We start from the raw sequence: 14,415 nt of genomic DNA on the forward strand, positions 1-14,415 counted from the left end.
AATGATTGTACGTTATATTTGTCGATATGATGAAGTGTTTTGATACTATTTATAGCAGTGCGCTGTGGCTGAAATTATATAAATGTGGTATTCAAGGGAAAATATTAAATGTTATGAAAGATATGTATCAAAATGTTAAATCTTGTGTAAAATCATGTTCGTCATACTCAGAATACTTTAGTTATGCAGTTGGCTTACGACAAGGGGAGGTAATGTCCCCAATATTATTTTCACTATTTGTCGAAGACCTAGAATTGTTTTTACAAGATAGCGTTGATTCTGGTATAAACATAGATGACGTTATATTAATTATGTTACTGTTTGCCAATGATATGGCCATTTTAGGAAAGACACCGGCTGAAACTCAACATCAATTGGATTTACTTAATACTTATTGTAATACTTGGGGTCTTAGAGTAAATACAAATAAAACTAAAATTATGATATTTCGTAAGCGCGGACGTTTATTACCGCATGAAAGCTGGACCTATGATGGCCAAAACATCGAAGTCGTTAGCGATTTTAACTACCTAGGAACTGTTTTTAACTATACTGGTAATAATGCATTAAACCAAGAATATTTAGCTGGAAAAGCTTTAAAGGCTTTAAATGTGTTACTGTATAAATGTAAAGAGTATGATCTAAAGCCTCATATATTTTGTCAGTTGTTTGACACCTTTGTAGGGTCTATATTAAACTATTCATGTGAAATATGGGGTTATACTAAATCGAAAGAAATAGAACGTATTCATTTGAAGTTCTGTAAAAGATTATTACATGTTAAAATCAACACTTGTACTGCTAGTGTATACGGAGAATTAGGTAGATATCCTTTATATATTTCTAGATACATACGTATAATTAAGTACTGGTTGAAAATAGCTAACACTAATAATATATTGATAAGTGTTGTATATCTGCAAGCAGTAGCTGATAGTAATAAAGGATACTCCAATTGGGTTACCAATGTTAAAAAACTTCTTAATGATTATGGTTTTACACATATATTTGATAATGTACAAAATGTAAACGTAAATACATTTGGTCACGAATTTAAATGTAGAGTTATAGATACATTTAAGCAGGAATGGCATGGTTCATTATCTAATAGCTCTGTTCTTGATATGTATAAAGTATTTAAAATGCATTCCAGTATGAAGAATATCTGAATATACTACCAAGGAAATACCGACTTTATATTTGTAGATTACGAATATCTGTACATCCATTAAGGATACAAACTGGACGATATGCCAGAAATAATACACCGCGTAATGAACGCTACTGTATGTGTTGTAACCATCTTGATATTGAAGATGAATACCATTTTGTATGTATATGCCCATGTTATTTAGTTATAAGACAGAAATACGTTAAACGTCATTATTATGTACGCCCCTCCGTGTTTAAATATCACCAACTATTAAACTCTGTTAATAGATTTGAGCTTATTAAGCTCTGTAAATACGTTAAGGAATCACTATGTATCCGTAACTGTATTCTAAACAATGATACATAATTCTGTTCATCCTCTTTTATAGCCTGTTTATGAAGCTGTTACACTACTGCGTTTACATATTTATACCTTATAGTAGTTAATAATAATTGCATAACGCTCCTGTAACACAAATATTTGTTCAACTTTTAAACTTACCTTGTACAAACATATGACCTATTTAAGTGAATTATTATATGTGATTAGACAATGTACGTTAGTATAAGTCTTAATAAAATGTCTGTTCTGTTCTGTTCTCGATCACATTATTTTTGTTTGTTTGCCTGTGTAAGTTATTCTCTCTCTCTCTCTCTCTCTCTCTCTCTCTCTCTCTCTCTCCCTCCCTCCCTCCCTCCCTCCCTCCCTCCCTCCCTCCCTCTCTCTCTCTCTCTCTCTCTCTCTCTCTCTCTCTCTCTCTCTCTCTCTCTCTTTCTCTCTCTTACGAGGCGGATGATAATGCCTTAAAAACGCATTTTACGACGTTGACAATAATGCAGCAACCATTGTTCTGTGTCGCTGAAACCAAGAGTCTAGTGTTGTAATACTTTAGAGGTGATTTGATCTTCTGTCGGATCTCGATTTCAATACAATAATATTCATTTGTTTGTAATATAAGGCCTCCAGCCCCAAATACATTCCAGCTCTTCGACTGGTTCTAACTTGTTAAAAATGGCCAGGACCGTATGTATGACAATCAGTTTTAGCATTTCACCGCATTTAAATCCGTCGGCAACTTTTTAAAGATATAAATTTAAATCGAAAAGTTGCGACCGATTGCAAAATTCAAAACCAAACCGATTGTTTGTTGTAAGGATTATTGTCGATAAAAAAATTGGCCAGCGGTTGAAATGAAAGCAATATACTATGTTATCTAGTATTTTCACGAGGCTGATAATTTCCCAAAAAATTTGAAAAAAGACATACCAAAGACAACTGTCTTATGTAAGAAATTTGACAGATAAAACATTTGCTTATTACATGTTAACAATGCTGAATTTATTTCAATATACATGTTTTTTAAGACGGTAGCGATGGTATGTACAGGTAACGAAAACTAAAGCGATAGTACAAGATATTCGTTCAGTTTGAAGGATGTCGGTGCGGATACAAATGCGAATAATCTAAAAAAAAAGATGTCTGATATATATTGTACCATAAGGAATTTAAACAGGAACGACGCGTCTTCAGTTAAAGAGGAATAAAATCAAAACGATTTACAAAATACTGAAATGACTCATAATAAACGGATAATTTAGTAAAATAATTTAGGTATATTTGCAGGTCTAACGGAAACGAAGGTCAACTCGCTTTAAGTCAAATTTCAGGACATTCATTGTGACTCCAGTGCAAAAGAATTTACATTGTACATTCTATCATAGTATCTCAGTTTTCATCTGTTAATTGTCAAATTGGTTTTTCATTCACTTGTTCTCTGTTCAATTCCAGCATTTTTGTGCAAATAATATCATATAACGCCACAAAGTAAATAAAATCAAGGCAGTATATAAAGTATACTAATACTTAACTGCACTTTCATTGTTTTTGTAATGTCGATCATACATTCTTGGGAGGGTCCATTTAACTAAATCCATATTTTCTTAACTAAAGAAAAACTATTAACATTGTAAGTATGAATAATAGTAGGATAGATTGACAGAGTTTGATGATAATTATGGAATGAAAGGAAAACGCTTAAATTAACGAGGTGACGCATTCCCGGTGAAATCAAATTATATATTGCTATGCGTGCATATCAAAGGTAATATAATAATATAATCATAAACACTAGAAAATCCGAAATCCGACAAATCCCGACATTTTATGGTGCAATCAGGACATATAGGCGATATCTCAATACAGAGTTGTTGTTACGATAAAAATGAATTTGGTGACCACGTCGAGACCGAGTAGCAGACGAGACGTATGAAGGCTAATACCCTGAACGGGACGTGATATTGGCCGTCCAAATCGTACTTTGATGATATGCCTCCTTTAATTAACCCCATTTTCAAAGCGCTGTATATATCAAGGCAACTGAACTTAGCTTGAACACAACATTTTCAAGAAACTATATTCAGTAGTTGATCAAATTTATGATTAAATGCATTTCTTGACATTTTCACAAATCAGCTGTTGAAATCGTTCATCACACGGCACTAACATGGTAGGGGATCAAATATTTACAAGAGCGTGAAATGGATTGTTTTAAACGTCATCCTGAAATGATTGCTATGGAAACGAAAATCAATAGGCATGTTATAAAGGCAATGCATTTAATTTCATTCCATCCAGTCCCAAATACTATCGAAATTACTTCAATGTATACCAAATTCATTCACTACACATCATTCAAAAATTTACCATAATTCGCAGATATACCATATTTAAAAAGCGTTTTCTCCCACCCTATACGTGAATATCTGGTATGTTCAACCATAAAATATGGTATATCATACGCTTATCTTTACGCACGAGTGAGTGATAATAAAAAACTCCGTTTGTTGGGGAATTCGCTTTGCTTACAGTTGTCACAAATTCATCTATTGTAGGATATGAATCTACTGACAGTAATAAGTACCTCGACGATTTAACTCCTTCATAAAATATGCATTATTAAATGTAGTAAAGCATTATTAATGCTGTTTTTTTTTTGCAAAAAAACTAGCCATCGAGAATATACAATTCTTGACTGTCGCCTAAAGGTAAAGCGCCGGATGTTCATGAAAAAGTTAAACCTTTGGGAGAAGTGTAACCCAAAGGTTGTACTGTATTTAAAGAACTTAGTATACTCTTTATTTCATTATTGTGAAACACTTTTAAACAGTAAACGTCTTTTGAATGAAATTATGAACAACTATAAGGGAATGTGTTTAATCAAATAAGGGCTTAATTACAATCAATTAACAAGACACCCAAAGCAATTTCATGTAAATGAAAAATACAAAAGCTATGTCATTGGCCTTTTTTTTCAGATTTTCTGATTCATAGTTTCATAGTTTGTTGCAAATTCATAAAGGCGTGAGGCCTATGATATATTCTTTTAATGCCTTGGCAGCTTTTTTATTGATGTTAAATGTCTGTGTCTTTCAAAACTGGTCATTTGTGTTAACGATACTCTAATAGAAGGGTAACACCTGGGTAACGTTTGTAAAATATCAGTTGCACCAGACGTTCAAGATCCGTTGTTCTCCAATATTCACACAATACCAGATGCTTGTCCAACCATTCAACTTTTCGAGCGACCGTGAGCGCTCTATTTTCAAACAGCTAAGGTACCCGCATAGGCATTCGCGGGCACTCGTGGTTCAAATTGGTATATGCTTCGCTGAAGTATTCAATATAACGCCAATAGTGTGTCTAGGGTTATATATAAGGAAGGTAAAATCATGTTTAATACTTGCGAAAATATTTATTTTCACGTATACATTGGTCGCCATGGCGACTAAATGAGTGCGTGTAATGGCATTCAGTAACATAACAATTCCTGATCGAGCGCCAAATGACTTGAATGTGCCTTATGGGATTATTGTGTTGGCAGAATGCGAAAACAATATCTTTCTGTTACGCTGTGAAAATCTATATTTATGAACACGTAAAATAGTTTCCCAAATAATTTGTTTTGGCACTTTAAAGGAGGTTATTGCGAAAGAACTGTATTAGTTGGTATAAAGCCAAGATATATTAATAAAAGACTTAAGTCATTTAATATTTTTTGTCGAGCCCGCATTCAGTGAGGAATTTAAAGTTTTCACAATGGTGGTTGTGTGTGTGTGCGTGTGTCCATGCGTGCGAGTGTATATGCGTGCGTGCGTTAATCCGACCGGATGGAATCTTGTCCGGGCTGTATCTTGACCATGCATTGTAGGATATTTAAAGAACTTGACATGAATATTCATCATGATGAGGTGGCTTGTCAAGCACAAGACCCAAGTCTGTACCTAAAATGCCAAAGCCACAAATAAAAGTCAAAGGTTGAAATTGTCCTTGTCCGGGCTGTATCTCGACCATTATAGGATTTTTTTTTAAACTTGTCATGAAGTTTCACAACGATAAGGTGGTTTGTCACGCACAGGACATAGCTCTGTACCTCGAATGCCAAGGTCACATTTAAGGTCAAAATTTTGAAATATTTTTGTCCGGGCTGTATCTTGACGATGCATTATAGGCTTTAAAAAAGGGTTCACCATGATAAGGTGGCTTGTCGTACACAGGTCACAATGTAAAGGTCACGCTTTGAGGTCAAATGTTGAAATGATTCTTAGGTCAAATGTTGAAATAATCCTTATTCGGGCTGTATCTCGATCATGCATTTAAGGATTTTTATGCCATGAAGGTTTACCAAGATAAGGTGGCGTGTAACGCACAAGACCCAGGTCTGTACCTCAAATGTCAAGGTCACATAGAGGTCAAAGGGTAAAATTATCCTTGTTCGGACTGTATCTTGATGATGCATTCTATATTTTTCAATTCACTTGCCATCTATGTTAACCTTGAAGTGGCGGCGTGTCACGCATGAGATCCATTGCTGTATCTCAACGGTCAAGGTCACACTTAAAGGTAAACAGTTGAAATGAGTACTATTGATAGGACTGTACCTTATCCGGGTATAATCTTAACCAAGCATTGTAAGATTTCCAAAAAACTTCAAATGTCAAGGTCTGGACTGAACCTTGTCCAGGCTGTATTATTAAAATGCGTATAAGATTTGCAAAAAAACGTGCCATGGAGGTTCTACATTACGAGGAGGAGTGTCACAGGTTTCACATTGTTGTTCAACTCAATGTAATTCTGAGGTGCAATTGCATGGAAGAGCATTATGTTTGTGTCAATTGCTCTTTCAACAGGCTCGACATATCGCCATTTTGGCGTATAGGTAAGATTAAGCTTGTATCTGAAAATAAAAAATATGTCCGTTTTCATGAATTTCAATACTATTTAGTTCTTGTGAAACATTTACTCGGATAAAACATGGATTTCGGACACTTTAATGCCAGTTTCTGTATTATGTTAACACATTATGACTTGCAAAGTGTGTATTCTCATATAAATTATTTATTTTCATGATCTGCGAAATAGGTCATACGTTGAATGTTGGTTGCATATTTATCTGTAATTGTTGTTTGTGGTAAGCTGGCATACGTGACAACGAAACATCTTAAACTGTACTTGATTAACGAAATAGTATCAACCGATTACTATTAGCATACACATTTATGGCAAACTCACAAAATAATTGGAATATTGATATGCATTATAACGTTATATATTTTATTATATTTGTTACGTAATGTAAATATAACATACCTAGACTAACTTCCGTGTTCGATCAGCAGCTAGGTATGTCCATATATACGGTAAGATATGTAAAATAAATCGATCTACTAATAATATGTATTAAGTGGTGCCAAAACATCCAGACAGTCGCAAAACGATTTTAATAAATGCATCATGTTATAATTGTAGGCATGAAATCAACCGAAGCTAGCCGGTAAAATATCATATTTAATTTGTAATTTTGGTTAACATCTGAGACAACAATTAACATTTTTTAAAATATTTAAAATGTTGGGAAACCAAATGATATGTTCCTTAATTTAAATTTGGCAGAGAATCAACGTATTCAAACCTCAATAAGACAATATAATATGTTCATACGACATTGCTCGTTTAGCATCGCAATTTTTTTGTCTTAAAATCATCCATGCAAATGTTTTTTTTACAAAACGGATATAAACTACTCGGACTTTATGAATCAAATTATGGCCCTTGATTGACTATGTATTACAGCCGACTCTGTTGTTTTTGTGGCGTTGCATCGTTCGTAAATGTCTGTGAGGCCTTAAACTTAATTGTGCCTCGGGTTTTTCGTCTTATACAATTGACAGGCTGTGATTCAACAGAAAATGATGACAACCGCCACCAGTCCTTACGTCTATTTTACTTAGTATTTCAGATATTTACTCATCTTGTCGAAAATAAAGTATGGTCATGACGTGTCAAAAACAATGAAATGGGAAATATTCTAAGTTATTTTCAACCACCGCGAATTGAAAACTCATGTAACACATATGAGCTCTAAATTGTTGGTCTAGTTTTTGTTAAGTCATTGCTGTGCACAAGCACATTTAATGTTATTGTTTTTGAGTCAATAAAAAGTAACATATAACTAATAATTTGTGACCATAGATTATCTATAAATGGCAAAAGATATGCAGGAACCTAATTATTTAGTTTCTAAAAAATAAGTCATATTTTATTTGATTAGTAATACTTTTGATCATTTGAAAAAAATGACAAATCAGATTTTGAATATACGAATGAAAGATTCTAGAAACAGTTTCAATGATTTTCGTAAGACATTTTAAAAGCACATTACAGTTCAAAGAGCACTGTAAGAAACACCATTACAATTATCTTTGTTTTTCTTCCTTCCTCCCAAATCTGATAATCTTTTTTTAGTCAAAAGTATGAATTACAAGAGGTTTCTATAGATATGAAAACTTATGATTCGTTTAAAACATAAAAATATATAAAAAAATAAATTTCGGCTGCCAAGAATGGTTACAGAAACTGGTTGATTTTTGTCAACCAGTAAACTAACTAAATTGTCAGTAGCAGGTGGTTATGACGTCATCAACCTTTGTGCATATAAACAAACTCATGCATATATGTTGCCAATATTCTTTTTATTTATAAGCATTATTATTGTTTACTGTCGTCCATTATCAGGGATCAGCGAGGATTTCGAATCCCGCCATCGCAGTATTTCCCTCTCTAAAGGATATGCAGATTGCAGTATTTCTCCCTCTCAAGGATATGCATGTATGACAAATCTATTGTTTTATGTCTGTGGTCCATATTGTTCTATGTACTATCGCATGTTTGTCGATATAGGTAATGTTATTTGCTTTAAGCTGTATAGGTCTATAAATGTCAATTTATCTATTGTATTTGGAACATCGTACATAATTGTTTTAAACAAGCATTGTTATACTAGGACTTATGATGAACTACATTATGTCACTTAAGTTTAAACGAAAACTATATGCATGTTGATTTGACTTATATACTACTGTTTACAACCAGTTTAACGAATCACGATCGCACAGAAAGTTTACATTTAAGATACCGCCAATAAGCTCCGTTTGTAACCGCGCCATTTCCTGCGAATGTAATTCGAGCTATGATTTAATTGCAACATATGCAAACTGTACATGAATGGATGCTTTAAAGGGGAATTACCCAACCCTTTCGATTGGCAAAAGATAGATAATCCAATGCTTCAAAACCTTGAAACACTAAGTTCACTTTCCACACAGTAGTATTTGCAGCAGGTTGGATGTTACTGGATTTTCGAAAACGGCCTAGTAGTTCCGATTGGATTTAAAAAAGACTCATATATGTTGTTAAAATTAAACCCCAAAACCTTCTTGTGAATCGGTCTTTTTTCCATGTAGCTGGATCACTTGCGACGGTAGAAACAATCAGCGAAGTGCAGAACATTCAACTTGTTCTTTATGGAATTTCTAAAGAAAATCAGAGAAAAATTAAACAAATGTTTATTCGTCTGAAAGACAACATCGATATTGATGGATTTTTGGACCACTTCATTGAAGATGGAGATTTAACCGAAGACGCCCAAGAACGAATAGTTAACAACAACTCCCGAAGGAAGCAAGTCGAATTATTTTTGTTTAGATTGTTTAGATTTAAGAGGGACGCGTTCAAACGCTTTGTTTAATATATACGAGAGGACGAATGTCTTGTCCATGTTGCCGATCAATTGCAAAATGGTATCAAATTACCAGGTTTGTGTATGCTTTCAATAATCACTCCATGCCTTTCAAGTATTGTTTGTTTAAATTGCCATTTATCTACATTCCTTCGTACAGTAGTTCTTGTTATTACATGTCTTGTTATATAATGAAACTTGAATTTTAATTCCACTGCATTAAAGGCTTTACGATAACATTACATTACACACGAACAATAAACAAACCAAAGCCTTAGTAATTGAAACAAAAAGAAAATAATTCTAAATAAATAAAGACTATACTGAAAAAGGCAGATAGCCAAATATGTACCTAAGACCCTGTTAAAAACAAAAGGATCATGGCAAAACTAACATCAAACAAGAGACAACAAATAATGACTGTTTTAAACTTACGTTTCAGCTCTTCAGTTCACAAGACTCAAACCATTAGAAAATTCGAGCGCAGATTGAACAGCAACAGGAGCATATTTTACAACAAATAGAGCCAGAAGAGATTGCAGAATATTCAATTGTATACGAAGCATGCGAAGTTAACGAGTATGAGCAGGTTGTGAGTCATTTCAAAACGTCAAGAGAAAAAGGGTTAACTTTGCTTGATTTGATACAAAGACATCTCCCGAGGGGCTATCAAGTGTTTCTGACTGCTCTAAAGGAGTTGAACAGGACAGGGCTTTTACAAACGTTGCTAAAACGCCATTTTGATACGCAAGGTAGTATGTATTATATCACTTTATTCTAACGTTAATGGCCTGATCTGACATGTAATATTTTAGTGCGTCCTTCAACTGAGAAACAAATTTCAAGCAAACAAAGCTTGTGCTTTTTATGTTTAAAGATTATGAATAGAACAATGGTTTGCTGATACTATTCTTAAAGATACACTCTTACTCCCAAATAAGATGTACCACAATTAATACAATTGTTTTTATTTACCGTATGATGAATAAATATCAAAAACAATGGTTCTTATGAAGGATGCCGTGTTAATTTTTTTTAAAAAGGTGCAGAAAACACGGTACTTCTACCTTATGAGACGATAGCTGATCAATATTAATCATTTAGAGCCACAAGTCATTTAATATTTATGTGCTATTCAGTTATTAAATACAAAGTTACAATCGTGTTTTCAGTTATGAATATTGTCCATACATTATTGAGTAAGTATTTAAAGGTTTACCACTCAAATTTTATGTTTGTTATACATGTGTATGTATTAATTTTAAATACGATTGTCACTTTAACCTTAACGGCATTGTTCTTGTAAATATGACCATATGTTCAGTGAAAATGAGTTTTCTAAATGAGGATTGCAAGCAGTAGTCTAGATTTACATTTAACAGGTTCGTAAATTCGTTTTAACATTTCAATTTAGTTTTGGTGTTTGTGAATACCTCAAAAAGACCCATTTTAGTCACAACGTCTCAATCATCAGTGTGTAAGATGTCTTAAACACTCAATACATTTTGCATTGTTTTTCATTCCTTACAGGTCATAATATAGACATTACGAGAAGTGGAGTAACAGCGAACTTAACATATGGAAACCAGTCTGATTTGTCGTCTCTGGTTCAGCAGGTCGGAGGTAGATATATTATATTACCACGTGATAAAAATCATATCAGACAAATGTTTTTAAATGATAAAATCGTGTCGTCGGTTAAATCATACCAAGTGACATAAGTCGTATTAGCTACTAGTAAGTCCAATACTATTAAATGAAACGAATGGGAGCCTAAAGGCCATAATCGATTGTTTTACCGAGACTTACCTTTACAGCACCGAGATATTTTAGCCTAAAAGAAACAGAACCCAAAATTAATACTTAACGTTTTCTCCGATTCGCTTTTAGGTCATTCTGGCTACAGTTTACGGTGTACAAGTGCAACTCAGTGTGATAATAGACCTTGTGGAGAACTTCAGAAGTGAAACAGTTAAGGCAAAGATAAATCGTAGACTAATACCAGAAACAAACACAATGTTGTACGACACAGTCAGAGGATCGTTGATATTCCACCTGAAATGGACCTCTCAGGCCTGGATACAACTGAGTGTAGACAGGTTGAGAGAAGTTGTTGGCACGGTAGTAAAGATACTAATGGAAGAAGGAAGCAAAGAAGATAACGAATCACAAACGTGGAATGTTGAAGTGTGCGCAATATCGAGTACACTGAATGTTCGCCCATCTACAACAGGTAAACTGTCAGCAGTTTTGATAATATCAAATCTCATATTTCAGTAGGAACTTAATAACTTAGGAACAATATTACCAATAAGAATCATAACATATTTCAGGAATCATTTTTAAAGTATAACTGCTATTCAAAATATATAAGATTATTTTTCTGTTTGACATAACATTTATTTATTTGCATAATCCACATTGTATTTCTTTGTACGACACATTTACATTCGCATGTGATATGGTGCTTTATTTTAAGACCCAAAAGACGCTGGGAAAGTCATAACCGAAAATGAAGAATTCCTTGCAACATAACTTAATGGGCTGCGAATGGCTGAAGAAATGAACAAATGTGGCGTACTTTCAAGCGATGATTTATCTGACATTCGGAGGAAATCAGACCGAAAGACAAGAGCAGAGGCTTTTTTGAACAAAATAACCAGCAGGGGGGAAATTCAGCTGAAGCTTTCCTAGAGAAACTCAAGAAGGTGGAGTCTAGGAACCATTTCATCACTCGCCATTTATGGCCGGAAAACGATGAGGGTATACATTTGTTTATTAGATGAAGCCAATATATGTGTCTCTTGTTATTGGAAAAAAATAGCTGTTTGTAATATCCGTCGTTCGTTGCTTTCATTTGTGTTAAAATACCGATATAATTGATATACAACGAGTTTTCAAATGGTGTTTTGTATAAGAATGATATTTTTCTAGGCCTTTTTGGTAAAAATTGTTAAGCATAGCACTAACAAGAATTGCTTTAGTTAAAACAGAAATAATACAGATTTGTAATTGAATCACCAATCTCATAGTTTGATGTTGTCATTAACCTTCGTTTTATCTCGTCAATTGTTTAAAATAGGGAAGGCAATTTGTTAAAATGGGGTTAAAGGGAATAGGTAAGGAATGTTAATATTAATGTTAGTTTTGAGAATTGTATTGTTTTCAACTTTGTCAGTCGAGTTATTGTCTAGTATAATAATTATTTGGAAACCACAAAGATGAATATTTAGCAATTTTGTAAACCAGAAGTTAAAAGGTGATACCCCTTAGTTTGTTTTGAAATGAGTTTGTCCTTATGAGGTTTTATATATCAATATTAATATAAAGTATATAATGCGCTATTTTGCTGAGTTATTAGTCTGATATTGGAATGTAATCTTCGGACATCAAGGTAGTTTAATCGATGTAAATGACCTCTGGGAATTTGTCAGTGAATATTATTGATTCGACATGATTACAGCAACGTCAACTCCTCTCAACATTCGCGACTCGGGGGGTTATATTATTGAAATTAGTTACAACGGTAACTGTGCCTGTTGCTTCACTCACCTCAGTCATTAAGATAATATATATATATATATGTATTAGCCTTTGCAACGGTTTACTAGAATGTATTTCTATTAAGTACAGTAATGATAAGAGTCATAATAAAATGTAAGGGAATAATTATATCTCAAATTTTCCCGGATGTCTGTGTTTGCAGTCCTGTTTTGATATAAGATTAGGAAGTTGAAAGTACGTGAGTGTTGAGAAGGACTGCATAAATTATATTTAGAGAGTTATGGTGACTTGCAGTTAATTTTGATGACCGGAGGAAAGTTTAGAAAAAGTGTTAGCGTGATATGATGAATTATTTGTCTTACAGGTATAAAACGTACAATTTAGAACCAGAGATGTAAATTAAGTAAAACTTACCTGCTAGATTGATCTATATTTGATTGGTAATGAATTGATTGAATAGTTAAAGGAATAATTATGGTTGGTCTTGGCTTAAAGTGAATGATTCAATTTGAAGTCGTTGAAGAGAATAACGTGTGTAACCACGAAGTTGAATTTAAGATAATTGTTGTTAAATACAATGTTTTGAGTTGACATTTTTACTAATCTGGAGACAAGGACATGGAAGTAGAAGTTTGCTTTAAAAAGACGGCTCAGAAAGCAAATAGACATTAAATATTTGTTAGCTTTGTAAATCATTGGTAACAATTCACGACATATTTTGGTATCAGAAGTTTGATTGTTTTACACGACGAATGTACGAAACATTTTGTGACAAACAAGTGTTTTAGTTGCGAACGAGTAGGTATCCGCCTGTTCTACAAGGCAAACGTGGATTTGAGTCCATAACGAGGGATTTGCGAACTCTGAAAAGGGTTTCCTGTTTAATAGTTAGGCAAATCATGTTGAATAACAACAATAAAATGTAGCATAATATGTAAAACTCAGTTTGAAATCTAACGTTTTGTAACGAAGATGCTCATTGTGTTTTGCAGTTCTAGTGTTGAAAGCTAAAATATTATTTCTGCTTCTTTATTTCTTAGAACCTTTCCTAAACTGTTCATGCCACTGCCATGTCAATCAAATAAAATGTTTACTTTTGCAGATTTGTGTTGGATGGCAAACAATATGGAGACAATATACCCATATATAATGGAATGTCTCCCCCTAGTCACTTTGTCGCAACATCAGCGTGAACTAGGTTTACCAGATGAGTGTGTTAACAGTGAAGATGCTGTTTTAACTGCTACACAATACATCATGAAACAAGAAAATGAAATAAAACTTCGATTTCTTCTCATACTATTGGAAAAGGAAATTGTACACAAGGATTTGTACACGAGTGTTCGCTCGAATATGTCTCATGACAACATAGGTATTACCTTTTGCTTAATGTCCTAAAATCACTGCTAATGCACAATAATTTCTAGAACAGATGTAAGTAATGTTCTTCAAACAGGTCATGCTACAAAACATAATGGATACAACTACACAAATATAATAGTACGAGTCCTTAACAGATATGAACAAATATATGTCATGGCGACATACATTTCTGTTTGCTTCATATGGTTATTTTTACATTTTGTTTTCAGCAAGCGATGAAAAGCCACCAAGCAAGAATACTCCTCAGACCGATACTTCCGCCCGAGTCCAGCTTGGACAGTGTATCGTCGTAAAAGAAAAT

The 14,415-nt window shown here is 33.6% G+C and overlaps 1 long non-coding RNA gene across 1 annotated transcript; it reads left to right on the forward strand.

Moving 5' to 3' along the window:
* Nucleotides 1-11,714: 11,714 nt before the first annotated feature.
* LOC128246543 (uncharacterized) lies at nt 11,715-14,415 on the forward strand. Its single transcript, XR_008263271.1, has 3 exons — nt 11,715-11,990; nt 13,834-14,103; nt 14,324-14,415. It is a non-coding gene; the product is annotated as an uncharacterized LOC128246543 (long non-coding RNA).

The sequence above is a fragment of the Mya arenaria genome, chromosome 9 (genome assembly GCF_026914265.1).
Source record: "Mya arenaria isolate MELC-2E11 chromosome 9, ASM2691426v1".
NCBI classification, from domain to species: Eukaryota; Metazoa; Mollusca; class Bivalvia; order Myida; family Myidae; genus Mya; species Mya arenaria.